This window comes from Dipodomys merriami, unplaced genomic scaffold, assembly GCF_024711535.1.
Source record: "Dipodomys merriami isolate MVZ:Mamm:240054 unplaced genomic scaffold, mDipMer1.0.p SCAF_13, whole genome shotgun sequence".
NCBI lineage: Eukaryota > Metazoa > Chordata > Mammalia > Rodentia > Heteromyidae > Dipodomys > Dipodomys merriami.
In genome coordinates this window covers 32,610,492-32,637,510 of record NW_027202604.1, presented here as the reverse complement: position 1 = coordinate 32,637,510, position 27,019 = coordinate 32,610,492, and the positions used below count along the sequence as shown (strand labels likewise).

The 27,019-nt window shown below is 37.7% G+C and overlaps 1 protein-coding gene across 4 annotated transcripts in view; it reads right to left on the bottom strand.

Moving 5' to 3' along the window:
- Cntn4 (contactin 4) overlaps window positions 1-27,019 on the bottom strand; it is a 793,681-nt gene that overhangs the window by 598,539 nt on the left and 168,123 nt on the right. For all 4 annotated transcript variants that reach the window (XM_070018985.1, XM_070018989.1, XM_070018986.1 and 1 more), the window contains exon 2: window positions 5,387-5,442. The gene's annotated coding sequence lies outside the window, so the exon portion shown is untranslated. The remainder of the gene's footprint in view (window positions 1-5,386; window positions 5,443-27,019) is intronic.

Here is a 27,019-nt window from a genome sequence, read left to right as displayed (position 1 = left end):
GCCATCAACAAAGGCTCCGGACGTCTTTAAAATAGCAAACCTAATTTCATTCAGTTCTTAGTTTGATAACTCATGATTGTGAGACTCCATCAAAAGGGGATAATGGCATTTCCTTTGTGATAATGTAGGTTAAAATGAATTCTGATAGCGATTTTCATGAGAACTGGTCAAGTCTAAACTTGCGTAGTTTAGAAAATACAATGCATTTCTTTAAGTCCTAACTTCCTATGAATGGGGAAAGTGGGGCCCATCACCTGATTGTGATTTGTCTAATATAACACAAGTGACTGATGCCAGAGTAAGAAGAGTAGCAAGGCTCTCCCCCCCATTTTTCATATAGAGAAATGAATTATAAAAAGCACCATATATTGCATAATTCGGAGAGTTTAAAAATTAGATTAGGAAGTTGATGTCAAAAGCCTCCAATATTGAAACTAAGCTGGACTCGAATATAAACTAATATCCCTGAACCAACAGAAAAATAAAACATATCCAAAACAGTTTTTTTTAAAGCACAAAGCTACTTCATGGATTGAAGAGAATAGGAATATTGAAAGTGCCATGAATAGAGAAATAGGCAATGCCTATAGAGAAATAGATAATGCCTTGGTAGTTCAGCAACACAGTGGTCGTACATGACCGATGGGAGTTAAGCTAGGGTTTCAATGTCTGCTGTGATACAGGACACAGCCTGGGATGGTAGATCTGAAATCTCCAAATTATTTCTGGTTTTTATAAAACAGAAGAACTATGAAAATGGAAGTTCTCAGGAACAAGTCGGGAATGTTGTTGCCTCTGGATGAAGTTGAAATCTCAAGCCTGAATCAAGCAGAAATAAGTACACTTATGCATAGATGATCTAAATGGTGCCGTACATAGGAAGTGAGAAGAAAATTAACACAAAAACTGGTCTTCCACCCTTTGAATCTCCCATCTTCAATAAAAGCAGACACAAATCTACAAATCCCCTCTGTATTCTCACACTCAGGTCCATAGGATTCCGAAATAAAGTCAATATCTCTCTGAAGTAAATTCAAAATATGAAGCTACCAACTCTATATGAAACATTTAACTAGCACAGAGTCATCTGGTAGAGAAAAAGATCATGTGGAGTAAGCACAACAAACAAGGGAAGATTACAGAATGAGTAGAAACCAAGTACATAAGAATAGAGCAATCAAGCAATCAAGTAAAAATAGAATGGATAAAAAGTAAATCAATCTAAAGATGTGAATACCTGAGTTTAAAATAAAAAGAAATGTTTAAAGTAGATATTTGAGATAGTTATTTGAAGACATTGTAAAATAAAGCTTTATTTTGTAGCTATGACAAAGGCTGCTAAAAGTGGAAATAAAAAAATCCAAAAGAATAGGAAAAAAATAGTAGAATAAAGAAAATTCAATTAGTCCAGTAGAAAGTGGGGAAAGGTTGCTGAAATGCTTCTGTACAGAAAGACTATTAAAATATTCAAGGAATTAAAGTAAGTACAAACAAATTCAACTTCCTTGGTAGAGGAATAATAAAGAACCAGACTGAAAAGATACAGCTCCAGGCTGGGAAAAGGAAGAGGAGACACAGTGAGACTGAAACATCAGGACAGAAAAAAGTCAAAAGGGAATCTCAGCTCAGGTGAATTTAAATAAAACAGGACTGGCAGTATAGTATAATATATACATATAGTGGGTTGAAAAGCATGAGTGAGAAGCCAGGCTCCAGTGGCTCATATCTGTAAACTTAGCTACTCAAGAGGCTGAGACCTGAAGATCATGGTTCAAAGCCAGCCCAGGCAGGAAAGGCCATGAGACTCTTCTCTCTGATAAACTACCAGAAAACTGGAAGTGGTACTGTGGCTCAAATGATAGAGCTCTAGCTTTGAGCTGAAGAGCTCAGGGATAGCGACTAAACCCAGAGTTCAAACCCCATGACTGACAAAACACAAAACAAACAAACAAAAAAGCACAAGTCAGACAAAAATCAGGCAATAATGATCAATTCACCAAATTAAGAGACACCTAATGACCACTTATGGTCAAAATTACAGGCAGAATCACACAAGTTAGTAGGGATATAAAATCATGACCAACTCTGTAGCATTGCTTGATTTTTCTTTCCTTAATAAATAATCCTTAGCACCATATGCATCAATTCTGTTATCTATCAACTCTAGTAAATACCAAACTCAAAATTCCAGGGAATGTAAGTATTCTATTTGCACCCATAAAAGTGGTCCAAACAAAGATTGAATCATTTAAATTAATCCCCCTTCCCCTAAAAAAATCACTGTCAAGAGAACAAATGGCCCAGATGTGCCTGATCATTTGGCTGTTCAACACAGCACAATCCTTTCCATTATCCATAAGGAAAAGGATGAATCAGTCATTGATCCAATGGACCAATCCATAGAGACATTTCTCACAATTAAGATGATAAAATGTCTGTGTATTGTCATCTATAATATACTTCTCAGAATAAAACAATCATCCCTTAATGTTTCCCCACTTTTTGTTTTCTCATTTCAATTTACAAACACAAAGGTTTTAAAAAAATCTCTATGAGGTTCCTGAGAGAAAAAAAAATCCAAAATAATAAAAGTGATGGACAATTGAATAGCTCATTTTCGGGCAGTAGCTTGTTTCCTCATTGGCAGCAGTTTAAATTGCATTCAGAAGCCCAGGCATGGAAGCATTTTAATGTAAGGCCACAGGGATGTGTTCTTTTAGTTTTAACATCTCACTCATGGTATGTTAATGCTCTGCTCAGCACAGGTAATGGTACCTCTGTTTGGGAAAGCTCTGTCAGCTATGAAGAGAAACATGGAAAGAATAAAAATGATCTTCTTCTGGTAAGTATTTTCTCGGTTACATCAAAAGTCCCTGTGGGGCTGATTAAATTCATTAAGTGTTAACAGAAATTCTAGCCATTCTTTTCTTTCCCTCCAACATGCCAGAAACAGAAAGCCAAGCCTGGAAGAGTTGAGCTGCCAAGATTCTAACGTTATACCCTAATATTTACAACTGAATAACACTAATTATAAAAAGTATCAGTTCTACAAGGCCTTATTTCTAGCTGGTACCTCAGTCAGCATTTGGCATTTATTTTTCTTTACCCCACAAAATAGCTATTAAGTACCTTTGTTTTACAAATTTTAGAAAACTGAGACTTAAACTAGTCAGGGCATAGCTCTGCCTTACCTCATTGCTCAGAACCTGTGCATGAAATTATGAATCCTGACAATTAGCTAAACGACCTCTTCTTTGGCCTTGGAGAGCAGATAGATCAGACCCTGGAGGAAGAGAGTCTGCATTGATTTGAATGCGATGTCTGCTTATTTTATTATAAAACCCAGTCAGCAAGGCTGAGGTTGAAACTTTGTCTTCATAAAATACACATTTCCTTATTGATACCTTACTGATAAAACTCCTGTAGCCTAATTTTCAGCCTTTGTGGACATTTTCAGTGGTTTTTAAAGCATAGTCACAATCTTTGCTGTCTGGCTTCCTTACTCCATAACCACCAAAATAAGAAACCCCAGGATGCTTATTTTGATTATTCTACATTCTGTATACAGGAAATCACACATCAACTTCTGTGAAGGGCTTCTCTTATTTATAATATTTGCAAGGATGGCTCATGTTGCAGAATAGATCAGTGTATTTCCTAATGTATTTGTATTGTCAGTGCAGCCTAAGAAAAGATGAAAATGATCAGTACCAAACCAGGGACAAATAAAACATTAAGACAGGCATGGTAGTAGATACATATAATCTAGTGTACAGAAAGCTATGACAGGAAGATCATGGGTTAAAGATCAGTATCAGGTTCAAATACACACAAACACACACATATATAATATATATCCATATCCATAGATATCCATATATATCCATATATATATACACATATATTTTTTCTCTGAGTAGTTACGCTACATTTGGTGATATTAATGAAGAAACCTAACACCTAACACCTCGCAAGCCATGAGAAATATTACTGTTCCCATTTATTTCAGATGGAAAAAAAGAAGTGTCATAGAGGTGAGATTGTCTGTGCAAACACTAGACCAGAAGAAACTCAAGCACAAGGCTCTGAATACCAAGCCCAGTTGAATTTCTCTTAGCTGATGAATATCTGAAAGAGACAACTCCCTGGCCCATTCTACCTATGATCTTTGCTGCACCAGAGTCAGATACAGACTCAGAGAGATACACCTAAGTAAGCATTAGCATTCTATCAATCCATACGCTGAACTCACAAGCTTGTTGAGACTCTAACGGGAGCAAATGGCATGGCATGATGAAGTAGAAGAGGACTGGAAAAGCAGACTCCTGCCTGCTGGGAAGGGGACCATGATAGTTTCTTCACTGCCTTCCCTTTCCTTTCCTGCCTGCCAGTCTATTTGGGACATTAAGAACTCGTACATCAGTTACAGCATGGTATGATTATTATTTTGTTTGCATTGTATTGAGCATGGAAGGACAAATACCCTGTTAAGAGAAAGTAGAGTTCATTTCCAATGCAGGGTCTTGCGAGTATCGCTTACCCTTGATGTCACCATGTTGCTCCCCTTCCCTTCCCCAAATCAGATAAATATGCATACAAGATACAGGGTACCAAAATCAAAAACAGCGACAACAGGGGATAAACCAAGGTAGGGGGAAGGAAAGAGGAAGAGAAATAACTTCACACGGTACATTAAAAACTACAAGAAAAATGACAACTTCTGGGGGAGGAGAGTTAGGAGGATGGAGAGTGTGAGAAAAATGAGGGCGGGAAAAAAAGAAATGTACTCATTACCTTACATATGTAACTCTCATCTCTCTGTATATCACCTTTACAATAAAATTAAATAAATAAGAGAAAGTGGAGGCCTTTCTGACTAAAGGTAAACACTGAATCACACTTTTTTAGATGTATTCCTTTTAAGGAAATATTTACATGCATTGAAAACAATGAATTACACTGTTCATGTTTTACACATTAATTGCACTCATTTTTAAGATTTAACTATTTGTAGTATAGTATATTACTTTAAAACTTGTGTGGATTTCGCTGTGGAAACTATTTCTCATCCTATAAAACCAGTCAACTGAAGTACAAAACCCATTGCTGCATTCCCAGGTTTCATTTTATGAGATCAAATTCTAACATTTTTGAATTATCAGGTTGAATATACCCAGAAATGGTACCACTTGTACATTCTCTTGTTTTCTGGATTCAGGAATTAATTTATGCATCTTCACTATCTCCATTAACTTCCACCTTAATAAAAATAGGGAAAATGATCTAGTATTACACTGTAAGAAAGACCCTGTTTCCATAGAAACAAAGGATGCTAATCAAAGGTGATGTACAAGTAAGGAAACGTCTTCCCTTGTGGGAAGCTTACCTTTCAGGGCCAACTTCAGTGATACATGCTGTGGAGTGACTTTGGGTCAATGATGCCTGAAATGGAAACAGAATGCACACATGAATGCATTTTCCACACAGATGTAGAAGGAGCTGATGTTTATAATCCTCTGGTTCTAAAATGAAATTAGGAGAGAATGAAAGTCAGCTAGAGCTGGTGTAGATTTCTACATTCCACTCTCTACCTGGCTCCTCACAAGCCCAGTGATTTGTCACAAGTGAACCCACCCACTTTCTTTCTTTGTTAATAGGTTAGATTTAGGAGTCAGTAACATTCTGTGGCATTCCAAGTCAACAACGTAGCCAATTTCCTAAGATGATACATTAGAGAGGGTTTAAAACAATACAATCTGAGTAATGAACTAGGAGAGATCTAGCATTTTCTAAACATATGCGAATACATAAAATGAACTAGACAGAAACAAAACCTGCTGGTTACATAAATAGCTATGGCATATCTCCTAATATTATGAAGTTATGCTTTAATTGTAAAATAATTTGTCTCCAATATGTTTTTTCAGAAGAAAATATTTCCTTTTCCCCCTAAGAAAAATGTAGATGATTTTTATTAAAATACATGTGTGCATCTTTTTTTTAACAACTTCACTCTGAAGAAAATAATGGCAATTTTTTTTAACCAATGAAAAAATTGTACACACAGACATAACACACACACACACACACACACACACACACACACACACACACACACACACACACACACACACAGAGCCATAGTATGGCCTCTCTGTAATGTTACTTACTTACACAAATGTTAAAAGGAAAATTTTCTTTTTTTTCTTTTCTTTTTTATTGTGAAAATACTGTACAGAGGGGTTACAATTACATGGGCAAGATAATGAGTACATTTCTTATCAAGCATTGTAGCCTTCTCCTTTGTTTCCCCTTCCTATCCCTTCCCATCCTCCTCCCGTCCCCCCCCCCCCCACCAAAGTTGTAAAGTTCGTTCAAATTATACCGGCATCAAATACAGTGAAAGCAGGGGTTATACCATGGGGGAGGGACATACAAAGCAACAAAGAAATAATCTTATAAATGTGTTAGACACAATCGCATGAAAGAAAAAAAAACATTTGAATACATATCTTAGGGTTCATTTCCCTGACATCACCTATGTTTCTTTGGGCTTGGCTTACTTCACTTAATATAATTTTTTCCAAGCCTTTCCATTTCCTAACAAATGGGGCAATGTCATTCTTTCTGATGGAGGCATAGAATTGAAAAGGAAATTTTTCTTATGTTAAGTAAATTCAGTAGAGTTTAGGTGGGCAATGCAAAACAAAGCCTGTTTACATAGCATACAACAACTATAAACTAGAGCAGCTAATGAGAGCTCCAGCCAAAAATGTGATCACGCACATCCATAGACCAATAGGAGGACCTAAGTAACAACTTAATTGGCTACAGCCTGGTCAATCAACCAATCTATTGATTTCAGCTTAACTAGTTAGTTTACAGATTAATTAGTGAACTAGCTATGGAAACAAAAGAGATTTTATTGGCTCCATCTGTTGGGCTAGTGCAGGAAATCAGTTCCAATCCATGCCTGGTTACAAAATTTTCTTTAACAAAAGTGTATACTGGAACTGGTGGTGTGGCACAAGTTGTAGAGTGTTGGGTATGAATGATAAAGTCTACCAGTTGATGTTAAGCAAAATGAACCCCAAGATAAGGACTCAAATGGTTTTTCTTTCTTGCTATTTTTGCTAACATATTTATAAGATGATTTCTTTGTTGCTTTGTATGTCCCTCCCCCATGGTTTAACCCCCGTTTTCACTGTATTTGATATTGGTATAACTTCTGGAGGGAAAAGGAAAAAAGCCAATTGTTTAAATAGGAATACAGGTAGACCCATTGTAACAGTGAGATGTACAAGACTTTATGATGAAAAATGAACTTCACAACTTTGGTGGGGGGAGGGGTAACCTTGCTCATGTAATTGTAACCCCTCTGTATGGTATTTTCACAATAAAAAAAGTTATCTGAAACACACACACACGGGGCTGGGAAGGTAGCTCAGTGGTAGAGCGCTTGCCTTGCATGCATGAGGCCCTGGGTTCAATTCCTCAGCACCACATAATCAAAAAAAGAAAAAAAAAGCTGAAACACACACACGCAAACAATAAAATCATGTAAATATGGAAAAAAGTCTACCAAGCACAAGGCCGCACCTACAAATACAGATAGTGCATACTGTCCTAACTATCACAATAATTTATTTCAATACTAGGTAATTAACTACCTTCATACTAAAGAGAGTATTATTAACATCTAGAAGGTAAGGACCAAATAAGTATTTTTCATATTATTAATATCTATAGAAAAATATTTTTCTATCCTTTTTTATGTATTCAGTAAACAAAGTTATGCAAATGATTATGAAAATATAATAAACTTTCTTATAAAATAGGGAAAATCCTACATTCAGGTTAATTCTGAATCACAAGTACATCACCCTCTCTTTTATTTAAATATGGCCGTTCACTAGCTGTATGTGATTTAGCCATCAGCGTTCAATATACATCTTAAAACTTGACTTTCTATCTTTTTTACATTTCATAGAGTCTCCGATATGAAGCTCCATTTGTGGGTTTGGCATCATTTACAACTAATGGAACTTGCTCATTAATAAGAGTAAGAACAATGAAATTATCAACAAAATGATAATACTTCTAAAGACATTGTTCAAAGTCTGTGCTGTCCTTTCAAGCATTACTGAAAAACATTCATAAATACACAAAATCTATAATAGTCTCTCTCTCCACAAAAAGGAAGGTTGTAATCATATTTATCCTATCCAGTGGAAATGGTAAATCCGTGAAAGTGTAACATATCATTTTCTTTTGGTTAAAATATTGTGATTTGCTTTGTTTGAAAGTCCAAGATCTGAGAAAAGTTGTGGAGATGAGATATCGGTTTGATTATTTAGGAGCTGAAGGTTGAAAGATTCTTTAACTGACTTAAACCTCTATTTTACCTCCCATGTATGTAGAGACAGCCTAATTGATCTACAAAGAAATATTTTAAGTTCTCAAAGTGGTAAAAATGACAAAATGAAATTTGCGTGTTCAGTCTACCTTAGCTTCATTTTTCACTAGTTATTACTAGTAGTAGACTTAACATTGGCAAAAAGAAAAAAAGAAAAGATTCTCACCTTTTGTGGGGAGTCCTATGAACGACAAGTATTTCACAAAAAGCAAAACATCTCTCACTCCTATAAAACATGACTAGATTCACTTCTTTGTTGTTGTTGTTTAGTTTGATTACTTGGAAAGGGAATCTTTGGCCAAAATAATTTATCTGTGGTGTGTGAAGGCAGGGCTATTAACAGAGTATTAATCAGATCCATTAGCTGTCATGAAACAAGGAACAATACCACAGAGTATGGGAAGCAGATTTAAAAAGGGCAAGAAAAGTTACGATTTCCTGGGACTGGTCCCAAGAAGCCAGGTGTCAGTATCACCTGCTTAGAGAGATGGGCCCACCTGGAGCTTCTGGAAAGGTCTGGCCCACATGCTGAGATTTAACCTAATTGTCTAGAGCTACAGAGTTGCCAGTTAACACTTGATTCACATTAAACCAATAAGATTCTCTCTCACTCAGGAGATTTTGAATTACAACACAGGAGAGTTTGAGGAATCAAGAATTCTTGACACAGATCCTGCTCTGTTCAAAGAACCAAGACACAGACCTTCGAGGTCAGACTTGATATAAGGCATACTCTTGATTCTGATCCTCAGGAGAAATAGGAGCCTGGAAATAGGGTGATAAAAGTGAGAAGTAACCACAACTCCATGTTTTAAAGTCAAGCCTTCATAAGGTCAGGCTTTAACATGTTTCTTGTTTTTGAATGACTATGGTGTCAAGAATCCTTGTTTCATGAGCTAGTTTGAGGTTTTGTGTGGTCCCTAAATGGTTGCTGGTTAGCTTTCTGTGAGCAAAATAAACCCCCAGACTTGTGCTTAAGGGTCAAATGAATAAGCAATTGGCAAAAATATATTTTTTAAAAAAATCAACTACCTACACGTTTAGCAATGGAGCCTCCATGTATAAATTCTCTTGATTCAGATATCTGACTTATAGTCAACATCAGAAAAGTTAGGGGCTGGGAAGGTGGCTCAGTGGTAGAGTGCTTGCTTTGCATGCATGAGGCCCTGGGTTCGATTCCTCAACACCACATAAGCAGAAAAAGCTGGAAGTGACGCTGTGGCTCAAGTGGTAGAGCACTAGCCTTGAGCTGAAGAGCTGAGGGACAGCGCCCAGACCAGAGTTCAGGCCCCACAACTGGCCAAAAAAAATAAAAAGTAAAAAAGAAAAGTCAGCAATGTTTGGAAAGAGTAATAGAATAATTTTTTAGGATGATCCTATTTCAGGATCATCATGGTTTTTACATACCTGTGACACCTTTGGGCAATAGATCTTTAGCATGACAAAAATAATTGTGTCTGTCTCCCCCAACATAGACATTCAACTTCCATGGTGGACAAGGGGGTACCTGTCTAGATTTTTCTTCAGTTAGAAGTAGTAGAGGGTAATATAATCTGTCTGAAGCATGTACAAACTGTCTTAGAAGCTCCAATTCTCACAATCTAAGATAAAGGCAAATACTTTTTTTTTTTCACAGTGTGGGGCTTGAACTCAGGGCTAGGGAACTATACCTGAGCCTTTTCACTCAAGGCTAATACTCTACCACTTTGAGCACCACTTCTGGTTTTCTGGGGGTTAATTGGAGGTAAGCATCTCATGGGCTTTCCTTTCCCAGTTGGCTTTCAACCTCAATCCTCAGATATCAGCCACCTGAGTAGGTAGGATTACAGACTTGAGCCATCAGTTTCTGGTGAGCAAATCCTTTATACGTAAGTTCCATTTCTGCACAGTGTGTTTTCATTGGCTGCAGCAAAAAGGAAGTTCTTAATGATACTCAGGTTTTCTTGGAAAATTTTTAGCATATAAGCACGCAGACATTGCTCTTTTTATACCTCATTGGAAAACCATTGAATAGCCTATTTGCATTAAAGGAAAGATTCTTTAGTTTAACTTCACATCTCCAGTGTGCCGGCATGCTCAGAGATGAATCAGACAGTGAAACCCCTAATTCCATTCCTTCAAAGGCAATAACAATACAGTCACTTCTTGACTATTTTTGTCATTTCCAAGAAACTGCATGTATTACACTGATTAATGGTCTCTACCTAGAGGACAACACAAGCAAAGATAGACTTTTTTGTTTTTGTTTTTTTTGTAGGTCATGGGGCTTGAACTCTGGGCCTAAGCGCTGTCCCTCAGCTCTTCAGCTCAAGGCTAGAGCTCTACCACTTGAGCTATACCACCACTTCTGGTTTTCTGGAGGTTTTTTTTGGAGATAAGAGTCTCACAGACTTTCCTGCCTGGGCTGGCTTTGAACCACTATCCTCAGATCTCAGCCTCCTGAGTAGGTAGGATTACAGGTGTGGACCACCGGCGCCCAACAAAGATAGACTTTTTATTCCATTCACCTTCCATAAGCTCAGCTTCCCTAGGTATAAAGCAAGCTTAATAATCACCCTTCTACTTTATGCTGTGGTTGTGAGGAGCAAAGAAGATAAACCATGCTAAGATCAGCCCCAAGCTCATAATACACACTACACAAATACCTGCTTTCATTAATATAAATTAGTTTTAAAGTCATTGAAAACTTATTACACTGTCCCTGTTCACATCCAGATCTATTACCTGTTATAATAATAGATCTAGGTTGTGGATAAACTTTGGAGAAGGCTCTTATTATAAATCCCATAAGACACAAGGGAGAAGAGACAGGAAATTAGTAATAGGTGAATAAATGGATTATGGGCTCCATGAGTTTTCTACAAATCAGCTGTCATCAACATAAAAACACTAGCTGTATGATAATACAAAAGACCCCAAAACCCACAAATAACCACCAGACAGTAAGAAACAGCAGCTGGCCCCAAAGGATGTGGTAACTCTAGGGAGCAAAATGTCCTTATTGACAACTTTTCCAAATAATTCAGAGGCAAACGGTGTATTGGGTATTTATTCAGCACCAAAGCAAGTTTTCCCAAGTGACGAGTAAGAGCAGGAAGCCAATTCTAATGAACATGTTCCAAAATGAGATGAGACAGTGCTAATGGTTTCAGCTCTCACAGACGTAGCATGCAAGATTAGGAAGCAGGAAACAGTGGACCTATTGCTTTGCCCACTGGGGTCAGATTTGTACTCATCAGACAATAGGAGAAATTAAGAGTACCATCAGTTACAAATTCCCACAATTGAGATCAATTACTGCTGAGCATATGCCTTTAAATAGTCGGTGGACGAAAAAATGGAGAGTGTAAAGACAGACTAGGATTAGGCTTTGCCAGTCAACCAACCTACATTAACTGACAGCCTCAGTTTACTCAGCTGCAGAAGTAAACCCATACTAATTACTTGGAAATTATGGTGAAGAGAAAATGACAGAATGCATGGAAACAGCCTGGTCTATAGCAAGTATTCAACAACTTATACTGTTACTATTAGGAACATCAATGGAGGGCCTGAAATAATAAGAAAGACTTGTCATGGACTAACCATTCACATCCCAAAAGGTCATTGCATTTAAAGGTCTTTTCTTTCTACCTGGCCCCTTTTGCCTAAGTCCTCAATGGTGTCTTTCATTCCTGAATCAGCAGGTATTTCTCACAGGTATTTACTTCCTTCACAGGTAGTGAAAACCCAACCTGGGAGGGAAAGGTCACGGAGACATTAAATTATCCACATTCATTTTGAGAATTTCCATTTGTGTTGCCTGACATAATTTAGTATTAACATCGGGGTTATTCAACTAAATACTAAGCGAGAGATGGCAGTTTGAATGCATTGTACAATGGGGAAGAGAATGCATTTCTAATCTCTCTGTCTAGCTACAAGCAAATATATGGCCATTTGATTCTTTTATCATGATCACAAACGAATAATATCAACCACAGGGATCACTAATGGGTCCCCCCCCCATACTCTCCAACTAAACAACAATGCAACACGATGCATATCAGGCTTTAGCGTTATTAAGAGAGAACCACATCCTTGAGCCTTCCACTGGGCACAGTCAGTGACACCGCGAGAAGATGATTATCTGTAGATAACAAGAGTCCCCGCAGCTTTCACAAAGTGAGGACGAAGTCATTACCGTGGGGAAAATGTGTATTTATTTTGCTGAACCATAAAGCTGACAATTTCAGCTAATGAACAGTGAATCTCCCTGAGATGACAGAATTACACTGTGGAGGAGGTTTGTGTCTCAAGGTTACTCAGGTACCACCACCTTGAACCGTCTGGCTTGAAGAGCCATTTTCTTGGAGACTAATTTCTGGCATCTTGACTAGAAGATAAACAGGGCTGGAAATCGCCTCGGAGCCCAGAGGTCTATGAATCTATTTAAGACAGGGAGGAGACTGAGAATAGCAATGGATATGGCTCCAGGTACCCCTCATTTGTAAGGTGAGAAACTTGAGATTCTGGGCTTCACACGCTGTCCTACTTGAAATAATGAGGGCAGCTCATGTGAGAGGTTAGAGACAGACGCTCCAGTCTGCATGAAGTCCTAGCACAACGTAACAGTGACATCAACACAGAGAACTGCGGAATGCAGCTTAGAGTTCAGAGACCAGGGGAAATAAACACTGCCCTGAGTTCAAGACAGAATAAGATGTTCTCCAGAGGGCTTTTCGCTGAGGGGTTTAAGCATTCAGAGAATGTTCTTACCTACAATTACACAAAAGGGTAGTGTTTTCTGATTTCCCTACCAGAAAATAAATCAATAAAAGTTATGCTTCTTGAGTCTTTGTTTTCTAATTATGGGCAGGGGGGGTGGGTCTCCTCAGTTACTTAGAAAACAAGGGGAAACATAAATAAAACACTCTGTGTTTGTCCTATATAAACACAGAATCTACTAAGGCCTGGGCATATGTGCTTCTAAATTCCTTACAATGAAGTGCTTCAGTTTCTTTTTTAGGAAACATCACCAGAAACCATTCAAAGACTATTGAAAGAACCGTCAAGAGCAGGTGTACACAGAAAGGGCTTGACGCGGGCTAGCCAGCAACCTTTTGACACCACAAAAGCCATGTTGACCACTTGAATCTTTTCACATGTACCCTAACACACCCCCTTCTCTTCATGTATTCAAGGAGCAGATGTTTGTTTCTAAGGTCCCTGCTACCAATAGATGGAAAACAAAATGTGTAACCTACAAGTCCTGGCCTTCTTGCTAGTGGACCACACTATAAGGCCTTTTTCATTTTGCAAACTATTGGTGCCATATTATTGGCTTCTTTGTGCTCAGTCTGTGAACTCTGGCTTGGTATCAATGCTATCATTATTTGATTTCTGACATAAACATTACGATGAGAATACATTTCTTAAAAGCTCTACCAGAGATTGCAGAATATATAATAAGCACCATACTATTCACAGAACTATGCTCAATCTGAGTGCACAAATGTTATGATTTTTAAAATAACTAAACTTCAAATTAGTAGAAAGGTATCATTCCTTGTAAGTTTACGATGAGAAAAGGCCCAAAGTTCTGTTATTCTGCATTGGTGATTATCAGCTACAGGTGAGTTTCCTGTACATTCTGGAGGTATTTTTGATTTATACAATTGGGGAATGAACAGTGCTTATTATGGGGTGAGATCTTGGTTGTAGATAAAAAGAATGCATTTGTTATTCTCCCTGACTCCCACTACACACACACATATACACACATACAGAGTAGGACACATGCTCTAACCCTGATGACCTTAGAACTTTCTCAGGTTGAAATCTGAATAACTTGAATGACCTGCAGTACTATGCCATCTGCATCTCTAGCCTAAGAATAAAAAAAAGATAAATATTCTCTTTACAAAACTCAGCTTTTGTAGCTCCTTAAATTTCCATTAAGAGAATTTATCAGGTTTGGCTACACGCAATTTGTCTTTACCATTGGGAATCCATACCAAAAAAATCACAATGTGTTAGCAATCTGCAAAACCAGAAAATGAAGTTTTCCATTATCACAAAAAATTGGCACAGTTAGAATGACAACCTGTCACTCTATATTTCCAAGTCATATATTATGCCAATTTTTCACATACACAACTGTTTCATCTGTCACATTTTGTGACGTGATATAAAAATATATTGGACATTTAAAATTGGATGTTTCCTATAAGTGCTTGTCACTTAGTTGAGTATTGCTATTCAAGGGCAAAATTTTGCCTACATTTCTGTGCAACACAGCAATTGGAAGAGAAGCAAAATAGGATATAAATCACAAAATGTATCAATAGAATGACAAAGTCCAAATACATTCATATGGGTCATTTCCTATACACTAAGAAGAAGTGACACATAGTTAGTTGAGACTGTAGAATCTGAATTTCAAAACAATGATCTTCCCTTTCTAGTGGGTGACCTTCAACAAATCCCCCTATACTTTACTTTCTTCCTTTTTAAAATGGAGGTATACATTCATATTCCCCTGTATGATAGTGTGATTTACATTGAGAAACACTGAATTTGTTCTTCCTCCTGCTTGCTAGCACCCAGCTCCTAAAACCTCTGTAATCTTTAATGTGCTAAGCCACTCTTTGTATGGTAATAAGATGATTGATGGTGGAACACCTGATTAGCTTCGGCATGTGCAAAGTTGTCAGAGAACCAACCCTATGACTGAACTGTGAGAACAAGGTTCGGCTCCACCTGCCAACCTCCTTAGAGGAACAGAGCTTAAGGTTGAGTTGATCACCGATGATTTCATCAATCACACACGCCTAGGTAACAAAGCTTCCATCAAAACACTGAATCTGGAGAGCCTCCACATAGCTGAACACAGAGTGGAGCCTGAAGGGTGGTATACCAGACAGGGCAACAAAGCCCTTTGCTGTACTTTGCCTTATGTCTCATCCATCTGGTTGTACATCTATGTCCTCTAAAATTCCCCTTTTTAGTCAACCAGTAAATGTAAGCAAATGGCTTGAATACATTCTGTGACCCACTCTGGCAAATGATGGGGCTTCTGGAGAGGATGGTGGGAATGTTCAGTTCAGAGCTGGTGGAAATTTCAGAACTTTCAGATGTTCAGACTTACTATGGACAGCTGGAGCAGGAGGGGATCTTGTGGGATGGAACCTGAAACCTATAGCATCTGAATCTAACGCCAGGTAGGAGCTGCCAAAATTCAGCAGGACAATGGATGTGCACCAGTAGGGAATTGATGTGTGGGGAAAATGACATATGTTTTGGTCACAGAAGTTTGCTTTGTTCAGTTTAAGTAGGAAAAAAAATCTGAATTTCCTTGACAAGGCAAACTCATGGGCCTTCTATGAGGATTACTTATATTAATGCCTTTCACATGGTTAGAATTTTTATGAGTGTGCAATGATAACAACTTTTCATTTGAAAAAAATCACTTATAGGGGCTGGGAATATGCTTAGTGGTAGAGCACTTGCCTAGCATGCGTGAAGCCCTAGCATGATTCTTCAGTACCACATAAAGAAACCAAAAATAAGTAAAAGATATAAAATTACAAGAGAAATAATTATTAAAAAAAATAGATGTCAGAGAATACCATCCCATTTTATGGAAGTACTAATGAGGAAAAGAAAAGTAGAACTCTTAGGTAGACAGAGATAGAAAATGTTGGAGGTAACACATGGCTGACAACATGTGGACCATCATTCCATCATGGTGCTTCCTGCTCCCATAAGGCCTCACGCTCCTGCTCAAAATGGTGCTTCTTCTTTTCACAATGCCTGGGTTCCTACTCAAAATTTTAGGTCAGTAGTGAGGCACTGTCTGGCGCACAATCAGGCATGACCAATCAAACTTACTACTGTGCTCCTGACCAATGGCAGAGATGAATGAGGGAATCAAGTCAATAGGTGAGTCCTCACTGACTGAACTGTGGTCCTAAGGTAGGAGGAGAATTAGCAATGCAGCAAAGCTACTTCCCTGCAGGATTTTATTGGGCTATCAGGTCCAGGGCCCCTCTCTATGGAGGGTATTCTACTTTGGCCTCCAATAAACTTGTTGTTTATTTAGCTTTACTTATGCCTCCTAATTCTTTTCATGCCAGAGAAATAGCCCCTTACCTCTGGATGGCATCTATAAGTAAAGTCCTGACTTACTAGTCACTGTCAGATACAAGGTGGCCTTGTGTTCCTGTGCTGTTCAGCCTTGGTAATTTTGCCCTGGGCCTCATTCTGATGATGGTTATCTACATAAACCACATAACTGTAAATAGGAAATGACACTCCACAGGGTGATGGTGAAGGAAAACAGTCTAAAGGCCTGGAAAGCAGATAGTCTAGCACATTAAGACAGAAAAACGTGGCCATACTTGATTCATGACCATGAATGGATTGATATAGGATGGAAATCATAGCAGTGTCTTTGAGTTACAAGGTCAGCTTCAATTAAGTTAGGTGACAGCTTTCCCAAATGTGGTCATTATACTTTTGAAGACAGACATAGAATTTTCATTTGGTCAAGCTTTTTTCAAGTTGATTTTGTAGTTTTTTTGCTTCTGTAAATAGTTATACATTTATCTTCATGTTTCTTTTCCATTCATGACAAATAACCACCTTATATTATTTGATACAAATGTCCTTCATATACCTACAAATATTCTTAAAAGCCATTGGATGTGGTGAAAATGTTAAATGGGAAATATCAGAGAAGGTAAGTGGTTATGTTAATAAGCGTAGTCACATGCACATGACTAGATTTTGGGGAAAACCTTTCCTTGGGGGTACAAGAAGTTCTATAGAAGCTGGAGGACAGGAGATGTAATCAAAATCATTCTGGAAGAACTTAGCAAGATCTTTTTGTTTCTGATTCTTCTTTATACCCGTATGGTATTCTTTGACTCTGGGTTCAGGGTTAAAACCCCTTTGAGATATAAAGTGGCTATGGCCCACTTTAGAGGAAAGTCAACCAGTTTTCATAGTCATGTTCAGGAAGAAGGATTAACACAGATTCTTTCTATGGTTTACATTCCCTGTAATTGTTTCCTCAAAAACAAAAGTACCATGCTTTAGAGTACTGTAGCCTGAGAACCATTACCCATAGATGAGAAAGGAGATATGACTTGGACAACCATATCTAAGATCCCATAATAAAGGAGGTTGTAGATATGACCTTCATTTTGCTAGGAACATTCATTTTTCCCAGCTATCTGGAGGAAAATCACTAGACCAACACTACCTTCAAGCATCTTTTTCTGTATACATTGTTATACAGGGTCCTTAAAGAGATCTTCATTGTAGGTTTTTTAAATAAAGGGACTAATAAACTCAATGACACATTTTGAGGGGCAACGCATCTGAAATGATATGCAAATTATAACACATGACCTGATTTTCTTCCCTAAAGAAGAGATTTACTGATATAAAAGGTCATGTACTACCTGAACTCTAAAACAAATCTGAAATATATTTTAAAGATCAGTATGTATTTACAAGGTTGTTGACTATTTTGCTGTAACTATGAAGAATGAAATAGCAACTAAGAAGCATAAAAAGGATGAAAGAAATAATATTTTACAACTTACTAAATTGCACTACACACACAATAATTTCCTAGATTGATTTCCTGCCCGATTTCAAAGCAAATAGCCATCAATTTGGAAATCCTTGCACAAGAATGTGAAGAATGAAAACAGCTCTTACTCAGTGGGAATTTTCTTTACCCTGTTTGAAAACAAACTTAGCAGTTTATAAATACACATATTTATTCTTAGGATTCTATAATAACCAAATGAAATTTCCCTAGATTATTATAAATCACTTGTGTTTTAAATAAATTCCAATTTAAGCAATGCTATATTTGAAACATTGTGAACATTTTCTGTTGTTCTACATCTTCGTAGGTATAATATTCTTTTTTGGATATTCAAATATGAAATGTTTTATCCAATAAATATGAGAATAGGTTTTAGAGTTAGAAAAACACTGGTTTGAATCCTAGTTACTTCACTTACTTCTACATAATTGTTTGCAAAGTAATCTTTCTTAGCTTGACTCTCTGCATGTTAATTTGGAGGCCACAATATTTTATTGTCCGCAAGGATAAAGAACATCCAGCCCACGGGCCATAGAAGGTCGATGAAATCATTTGATACATGAGAAAACATACACACAGCTTTTTCAGGTGTCTTCCCAAGCTGCGTGCCTGCATTGATAATTTTATATGGCCTGTAAATATCCAAATGGGCCTTGGCCAAAAAAAAAAAACATTGTTCCTTACCTCTGAGGTCTACTATAAAATAGTTTAGGCACTCCTATTTTTGGTTCCAGCGAAGTCTCATTCCCCATTCTGTACTTGTGAAGGACTTATTAGCCACAATGAATTCATTCTCACACTCAAGACTTAAAGATTACACAATTTCTACTCTTCTAGGTGTTATATGCACAATTATATTTCCTTGAAGCTACCTTTGATCCTATTAGTGAGAGCTCTCTAGAGAACCAGAACCAATAAGAGATTGTGTGTGTGTGTGTGTGTGTGCGTGTGTGTGCGTGTGTGTGCGTGCGTGCGTGTGTGTGTGTGTGTGTGTGCGTGTGCGTGTGTGTGCGTGTGTGTGCGTGCGTGTGTGTGTGTGTGTGTGTGTGTGTGTGTGTGTGTGTGTAGGAACTGGTTCAAATGACTATAATGATGACAGACGTATCAGTCCTTACAAGAGCAGGGAAAACAAGATGGAGATCCATGGTATTCAGGGCTACAGTTCTAATTGGAGTTCAAAGGTCTGAGGCCCAGGAAAGCTGATTGTCCAGTTCCTTTACAACACTCTAGCGGGCTTAAGACTCAGGAAGGCTCATGCTCTAGTTTCACTCCACAGGTAAAAAATCCTTTGTCCAAGTTTGAGGACCACAGGCAGGAGGCATGCTCTTATTTTGAAGGGAGGGTCCTCCTTTTACTCGGTTTATCTGAATGAGGCCAACTCAACTGGAGGAAAGGCACTTTACCTGGCCTACAGGTTTGAAGGTAGACTTCATATCAAAGTATTGTCACAGAAACACCCAAATATTAACTGATATGTGAACTCCTTGTGACCCAGATATAGTGACAGAAAAAGTATACATTAAATTATTTTAAAAATCCACATATGCCAGTAGTATTGTGTATATAGAGATATATATGTATATTACTGTATTATTATTTTATCAGTATATAAACATGTCTTATATAATTATACATAATATATATGATATTACACAATATGTATATACATACATAATATGAAGATATACAGATGATATATATATATACATATATATGTATACATAATACATATTATGACCTGAAAAAGTTTTGTAGCTTAACAGGTGATTACACACCACTTGGTTTAGCTATACTGAATGCAGGGAGCCTGAGCCCCAGAACTGAATTACAGCCTAGATAACACACAAGACCCCACCACATTAAATGAATGTGGTTCCTACAATCCAGCATATGAACTAATAGTAAGTTTCTTGTGAAACAAAAGTTATCTGGAAAGAGGAAATGATGCAGCATTTCTGTTGCAGATATACACTGGGGTCTTGAGCTGAATAGATTCCTCACTGGTGATGTTGGATTTTTAAAAGCCATACTTCCAATTATTCAGCTAGGGTCAGGCAAAGGGCAAAACCCCTTGAAATTCTTCCATTTCCCAAATGGTTTTTATTTAGTGGGTTATATTTATCCACACTTGTAACATTGAAATTAAAATACAAGGTTCTAAAAATACTTGTAATTCATTGAAATTCAATTCTATTGTATATTACAATCAATAATGGGAAAATAATTAGTCAGCCCTCTATATCTATGGGCTATTCATTCACAGATTCAACCAGCATCTAATTGTAAATATTTGAAAAAAAATGCAGTTGAAATGAAAATTTGCAGTATTTTGCTTGTCTTCATTCCTTAAAGGTTCAGTAACATGATTATTCACCTAATATCTATATTATCTACATTTTATTCTGTATTACCAGTAAATGAGAAGGAAACTATAAGTAATCTACATACTAGAGGATGTATGCAGCTTAAATGGAAACACTACATCACCCTGTGTAACGGATTTAAGAAATTGTGGGTTCGGGTATCTAAGAGTCCTAGAAGCAATTCACCATCCATACTCAAAGAAGACAAAACTTAATTATCTATCCTTCCTACAAACAGTGAGGAGGACATTAGGTCCTAACCTGCCTGCAAATGTCGTTCACATCTTGCTTAGTAGCAGACAGCTGGATTCTCAGGTTTTTGCTTCTATATCCCAGTCTTTGATGAGACCAAATGTCTCAAGTACCAGAAAAAGTCAAGTAGAGACTTGAGAGATAAGAGTGACAAAGTCAATCTCTCTCTTGGTGTTATGAAAATGACTCTGAGATGACATACTGGTTGAAAGTTCTATCTGCACCTGGATTCCCTGAATGAGGCCTTGAGGATCACTGGAAGAATGTAATTTAAAGATAGAGGTGGAGATACTTTACTTAAAACAAGGACATGGAAAACTGAAGGAAATTCAACCTTAGTTTGTTTTTAAACATCCCTAAAACTGGGGAGGGAGAATTCCTCTGGTTCTGTCACAAGGAGTGGGGTAGGGTTCAGGTTGGGTAGGGAACAGATGATTCAGGCTGGTCCCTGGGGAGGGTCACAAGGACATGGAAAGACCCAAACATCACACAAACAGCATCTGAGTTGAATCTGTGGACACTTGGACGGGTGATTTCATGGTTGTGGCTCTCAGAAGAAGCCTTCTACCCTGTCTCGACTGCAGACTGATGAAAGGAAACAGAATGGGGGTACAGAGAGAAACAGATTAGTGAGGGCCTGGCTTGAACTTCTGGATTTGTCATTTATACATGTTCAGACTGAAATCCAACATGTCTTGATAATAACCTCCCCAAAGCACATTTCAGGAAACAGACAAAGCCATACCTCAGGATAATTTCTTATCATTCATTCATTCATATATATATATATATATATATATATATATATATATATATATATATATATATATATATAAACAACAATGGTATACCTTGTGATATTCACTCCCCATGGAGCATGGATGGAGGTTGAACAGAGCAAAAGTCAATCGATGTGAATAAATGTGTGCATCTGCCCTTGGGTTTACATCTGTGTGTGTGTGTGCGTGTGTGTGTGTGTGTGTGTGTGTGTGTGTGTGTGTGTGTGTGTGTGTGTGTGTGTGTGTGTGTGTGAGAGAGAGAGAGAGAGAGAGAGAGAGAGAGAGTATGTGTGTGAGAGAGAACACAAGGATATATTCTCTAGATATTTTCTCCATCCCTCCTTCTCACTCTCCTCCAAACAGAAGCTTCTGCAATCTAAGCAAATGCTTATTTCTGAGATTGTCTACCATGTTCCACAGTGCTGTTTTATTTTTTTCTGGAGGCTATTTTATCACTCACAAGACACTGGACAGTAAATTTGTGATTGCTATGATGGTCAGGATTTTACTGTATCAAATGAGAAAAGGGCAGGAATACTACCAAGCAAGTGCAAAGTGTGTGCCCTTAACCCAAAATAATCTGGCTGCACAGGACCAAAGTGTTTGTGCTTCTGAGCATAAATACTTGTCTATGAAATAAGTATGGGTAAGAAGCATTTGCTTGAATCTCTCTCCAGCAGACACGCTGGCTTTACATCCCAAGATCCCATGGGCAGTATGATGAATTCCAGTAGTCATCCTCATTATCTCTCAATGCTGTACCAATATATTGTTTAGCCTTTCATATTATGAATAACTGAAGTGTAAATATATATTTTGGCCAATCTACTAAAGAAAGTAGCCTCCCCCCCAAGGCATGAGCATGGAGATGTTTTCTCATTCAAATTAATTTCAATAGAATAGTTGGCTTAACCATAATCTGCCAGACAGGTGGAGGTGAGTTCACTGCTGAGATTCAAGAAGAGTTATTTGGTTCTGGGCACTTGCTGACTACAAAAGTAAAAGGATTGGGAGATGGCTTCAAAGTTGGAAATTTGAGGAATCCACAGGATAAGAAAGCTACATCTGTGATGAAGGGACCTCAAAGTATAAGTGCATTTTAAGGTTACAATGTGTGCTTCATTAGCCAGTTCTGCATGAGACTGACCATGGCATGCCCAAAGTTTCTCCTAGATAATACAATGGTCATTTGCTTTCCCTACGCATGGAATGATGGCATGCTACAGACTAATGGAGGGTGATTGTGTTACCTTGGCCTGCTTTGCTACAGAAGACTACATCCTTCAATAATCATGGTTCCAGTGGTGCATGTCTATGAAATTAAAGTGGAAAAGATTGATTCTTCAGGTGTATGCTTGCTGTTATTGGCAGTCTTACTCCTCATCAGTCTGTCAGGGACAAGACAGCTCTTACACACACGCACACGAGAGAGAGAGAGAGAGAGAGAGAGAGAGAGAGAGAGAGAGAGAGAGAGAGAGAGAGAGAGAGAGAGAGAGAGAGAGAGAGAGAGAGAGAGAGAGAGAGAGAGAGAGAGAGAGAGAGAGAGAGAGAGAGAGAGAGAGAGAGAGAGAGAGAGAGAGAGAGAGAGAGAGAGAGAGAGAGTTTTGCTTATTGAGCTAAAGCCCTGTGCCACTAAGAGGGCCATTTCAGAAGCACATAACAGCAGTTGGGGCTGAAAGCAGGATGCTCAGGAAAGTGAGCTTCAGTAATCCTCTGGTATTCCACGCATCTGAAATCCGCTCATCTCAGACGGAAAATTCTTTCTCTATTTTTAAGCTCTCATCCATTTAGAAGGCAAGTAAGCATAGACAGTTGCTCAAATAAGGAAGAAATTTCAAGCAAGGTATTTTATATGATTAGTTTTCCCCAGTAGTTCAAAGGTATATTTTGGGTCATTAACAAAATTCCTATGAATACTCTTGTGGGACACAAGACAATATAAACTCATAGCTACTTTAAGGGCACAATTCTGCGGGGGAATAATAAGCACACAGAGAATATCATGTTACCATCACCACCATCCATTTCCAGAAGGGCTCATCATTCTCAAGGCAAAAAGTAGAACACTTTAAACAGGAACTCTTCAGCCCTGATATCCTGTATTCTATTTCCTGTCTCTCGGTTTGACTATTCTGGACACCTACATAAACAACAGTATTTGATATTGTTATCTGCACTTTGGCAACTGACTTGATATTTCCTCTTAGCATAATGTTTTCAGCATCCACTCACATTGTAACATGTATCAGAGTATCATTCTGTAAGGCTAAATAATACCTGATTATATGTCCTAGAATCATATATCATAGAATAGTCTTAATGTACTATGGGTATATTATTATTTATTCATTAATATGCCACTAATTTTCATTAATTATGTGGCAATGCAATATGTAGATCATCTGCATCAGTGTCAATATATTATACACTATTTTCCAAAGCAAACAAAACAACACAGATGCTGACAAAATTCTTTCTCTGTCTCTGGCCTCTAAAATGAGTGGTCTGTATCACAGAACACATGGTCTATGAGTATGGCTTTATTATTTTGGGGGATTATTCTTTATGAGGTCAGCTAGTGATGGCCTTGAATTAGCCATCACTAGATTGCCCAGGCTGGCCTTGAACTAAGCACCCTTCTGCTTCCGCATCCAGTGTGCAGGAATTCCAAGGTCTCCACCAAAAAGCTTGCTTGATTGTGGGTCTGAGGAACAAATACAAGCCAACATCATAGCATCTCCATATATCTTGGGATGAGAACCCTCCCAAGTACCATAAGACTCCTTTCTATCTACGAGTACCAAAGTGATGGGGCCAAACTGGACATAAATGCCCCATGCAAATACCCTTCTTAATTATGTCAATGGATTCATTCAGCTGTTTTACACATCTTAGATAAGTTGTTAGAATCAAGACATGATTGAACCATCTAACTTTGTACAATAAGAGAATAAATACAAAGCTGAAACGAAGATAAAGAGGAGAAGCCAAAACCAAAACTACTAAAAATCTTCGTCAATTACAAGATTAGGGCTGGGAAGGTGGCTCAGTGGTAGAGTGCTTGCCTTGCATGCATGAGGCCCTGGGTTCGATTCCTCAGCACCACATAAGCAAAAAGAAAAAAGCTGGAAGTGGCGCTGTGGCTCAAGTGGTAGAGTGCTAGCCTTGAGCTGAAGAGCTGAGGGACAGAGCCCAGGCCCAGAGTTCAGGCCCCACAACCGGACCCAAAAAAAAACAAAAACAAAAACAAAAAAACAAGAGTAAAGTTAACATTTTAGAAATATAATTTTAAGAGTGTGGCCCTTCTCATTTAAATGGCTGAAGAATTATACATTATTTAAGTGTTTATTAAGCACCAGTAAAATTACTCATGTTCTTGCCATTTAAAACCAAAAAATTAAGAATATTGAATAATTCTCTGAGGGCACATGATTAAGTGTTAGAGACCCAGTTCTATAGAATGTGACTCGTAAGTAGCATCTACAACTCTTCCTGCTTAGCTTTCACTCCTGGAGAAAGGCTTTAAGCAATGCACTTAAAACTGTTTAACTTTAATAAATTCTCATGTATAAAATATTATTTTATTCAGACCAGAGAAACATGTAGCTAGACAAGGATCATTCAGATTTTTCTACATATACCTCTGGACATTCCAAATATTGAAAAAGTACAATAGTATTTTAGATGGCACTTGTGACTAATTTATATATATAATATGCAAAATATTATATACATATATATATATATATGTATTGCTTGAAATGTTTGAAAGCAGGCACCAGTGGCTCACATCTGTAATCCTAGCTACTCAGGAGGCTGAGATCTAGAAGATTATGGTTCCAAGTCAAACTGGATGGAAAAGTCCACAAGACTGTACCTCCAGCTGACCAGCAAAAAGCTTCTTGGTCAAGTGGAAGAATACCACTTGAGCAATCAAGCCAAGAAATTGCAAGGCCCTGAGTTTGAACCCAGATGTTTGGGACAGTACTTGAAATTTACTAGCTATCACAAGAAATTATATTTTCTTTCCTCTGCCTTTTAAATCTTGCCTCTCTTTGAATAGATGTAATTGTAAAATTATAAATAATGTGATTTTAGATAATTACGACCTGTGTGACCCCATAGGATATAGTCTACCTTATTTTACATACAGGTTAAAATAAACAGAGGCTACAATAGACTCATGTAAAAAATGTTCCTCTTCTTCAATAATAAATTAGCCTAAACTTATTGTAATGTACAAATATTTTATTATTCTTTTTACTCTTTATTAGCATAAAATACAAACATGTATAGCTATATCAAATTATTATTTTTTGTATTCATATTTTTTCTCTTTTTGTCAACCATAGGGCTTGAACTCAGGGCCAGGGTGCTGTTGCTAAGCTCTTTTTGCTAAAGGCTAGTGCTCTACCAATTTGAGCCATAGCACCACTAATGGTGGTTAATTGGAGGTAAGAATCTCATAGACTTTCCTGCCCAGGCTGGCTTTGAATCATGATCCTCAGATCTCAGCCTCCTAAGCAGCTAGGATTACAGGCGTGAGCCCCAAATGCCTAGCATTTGCATTCATATTCTATGTGATGCTTTTAAAAACTTTCAAAGATACCTCAAATTGTCAAAGTTTTTGTTGTTGTTGTTAAAAGTGAAGGTACAAACACACAAAATAATCCTGGGCCTACAGGAGTCAGAATCATCCACATCACCATCTTCTCCATGACATGTTATCTTCACAGGCAAGGTCTGGCAGGGAACTGTTACCTCATAAGGTAACAATGCTTGGGACGGGACCTGTCTCACATCCTTCTTGAAATGTCTCCCTCAGAAATATGTCCATGTTGGTTTGCTGGATTTGTGCCACTTCATGATTGCAGCTTTGCTTGTAATCAGCTAACGCATCATGAACATTCTTTTCTACTACATGAAAACCTTTCAGTTGGGGTTCACATTTTCCAAGGAGATTGTTGACATGTGCAAATGCTTCTGCTACACCCTTTACTGCAAATTCTCTTGAAATACCCCCCATTTTCTCCTGAAGTTTTCTTTTCTATCTTCGCCTCTCCTTCCTATGCATTCTACTAGGGATAGGAATTTTTTCATTCCATTAGGATGGGATGAAGTCACCACTATGGGTTGACCGTTTTCTGATTTTGAGATAGGGTCTCAAATTGGGGCTGTCTTGAGCTCACAATCCACCTGCCTTAGTTTCCCAATGAGCTGTAATTATAGGTTATAGCCACTATTCATGGCTACAGAGAACAATATTGGTTTTTTTTTTTGCCACATATTACTACATTGCTACCAAAGGGCAGTTTTGAATTACAGCATAATTTTATTACAATGGAAAATTACAAAATTTGCCTCTCAATAATATAAACAGGCATAGGTCTTAAACATACAAAATGGACATTAAGTCTGCAATGGAGATAGTATATCCAATGGAACCTCTATCTCTCACATGTTAGGAGTCAAACATACAAAAATAGAAAATTTGTGTCATCTCATCCCAGGGGACAGAATATTTTTGCAACAAAAGATATTTTCGATATTCCTCTTTGGTATTCTGGTCATCTCAGAATGAAATCATGTTTTAGTGTAAGTTACC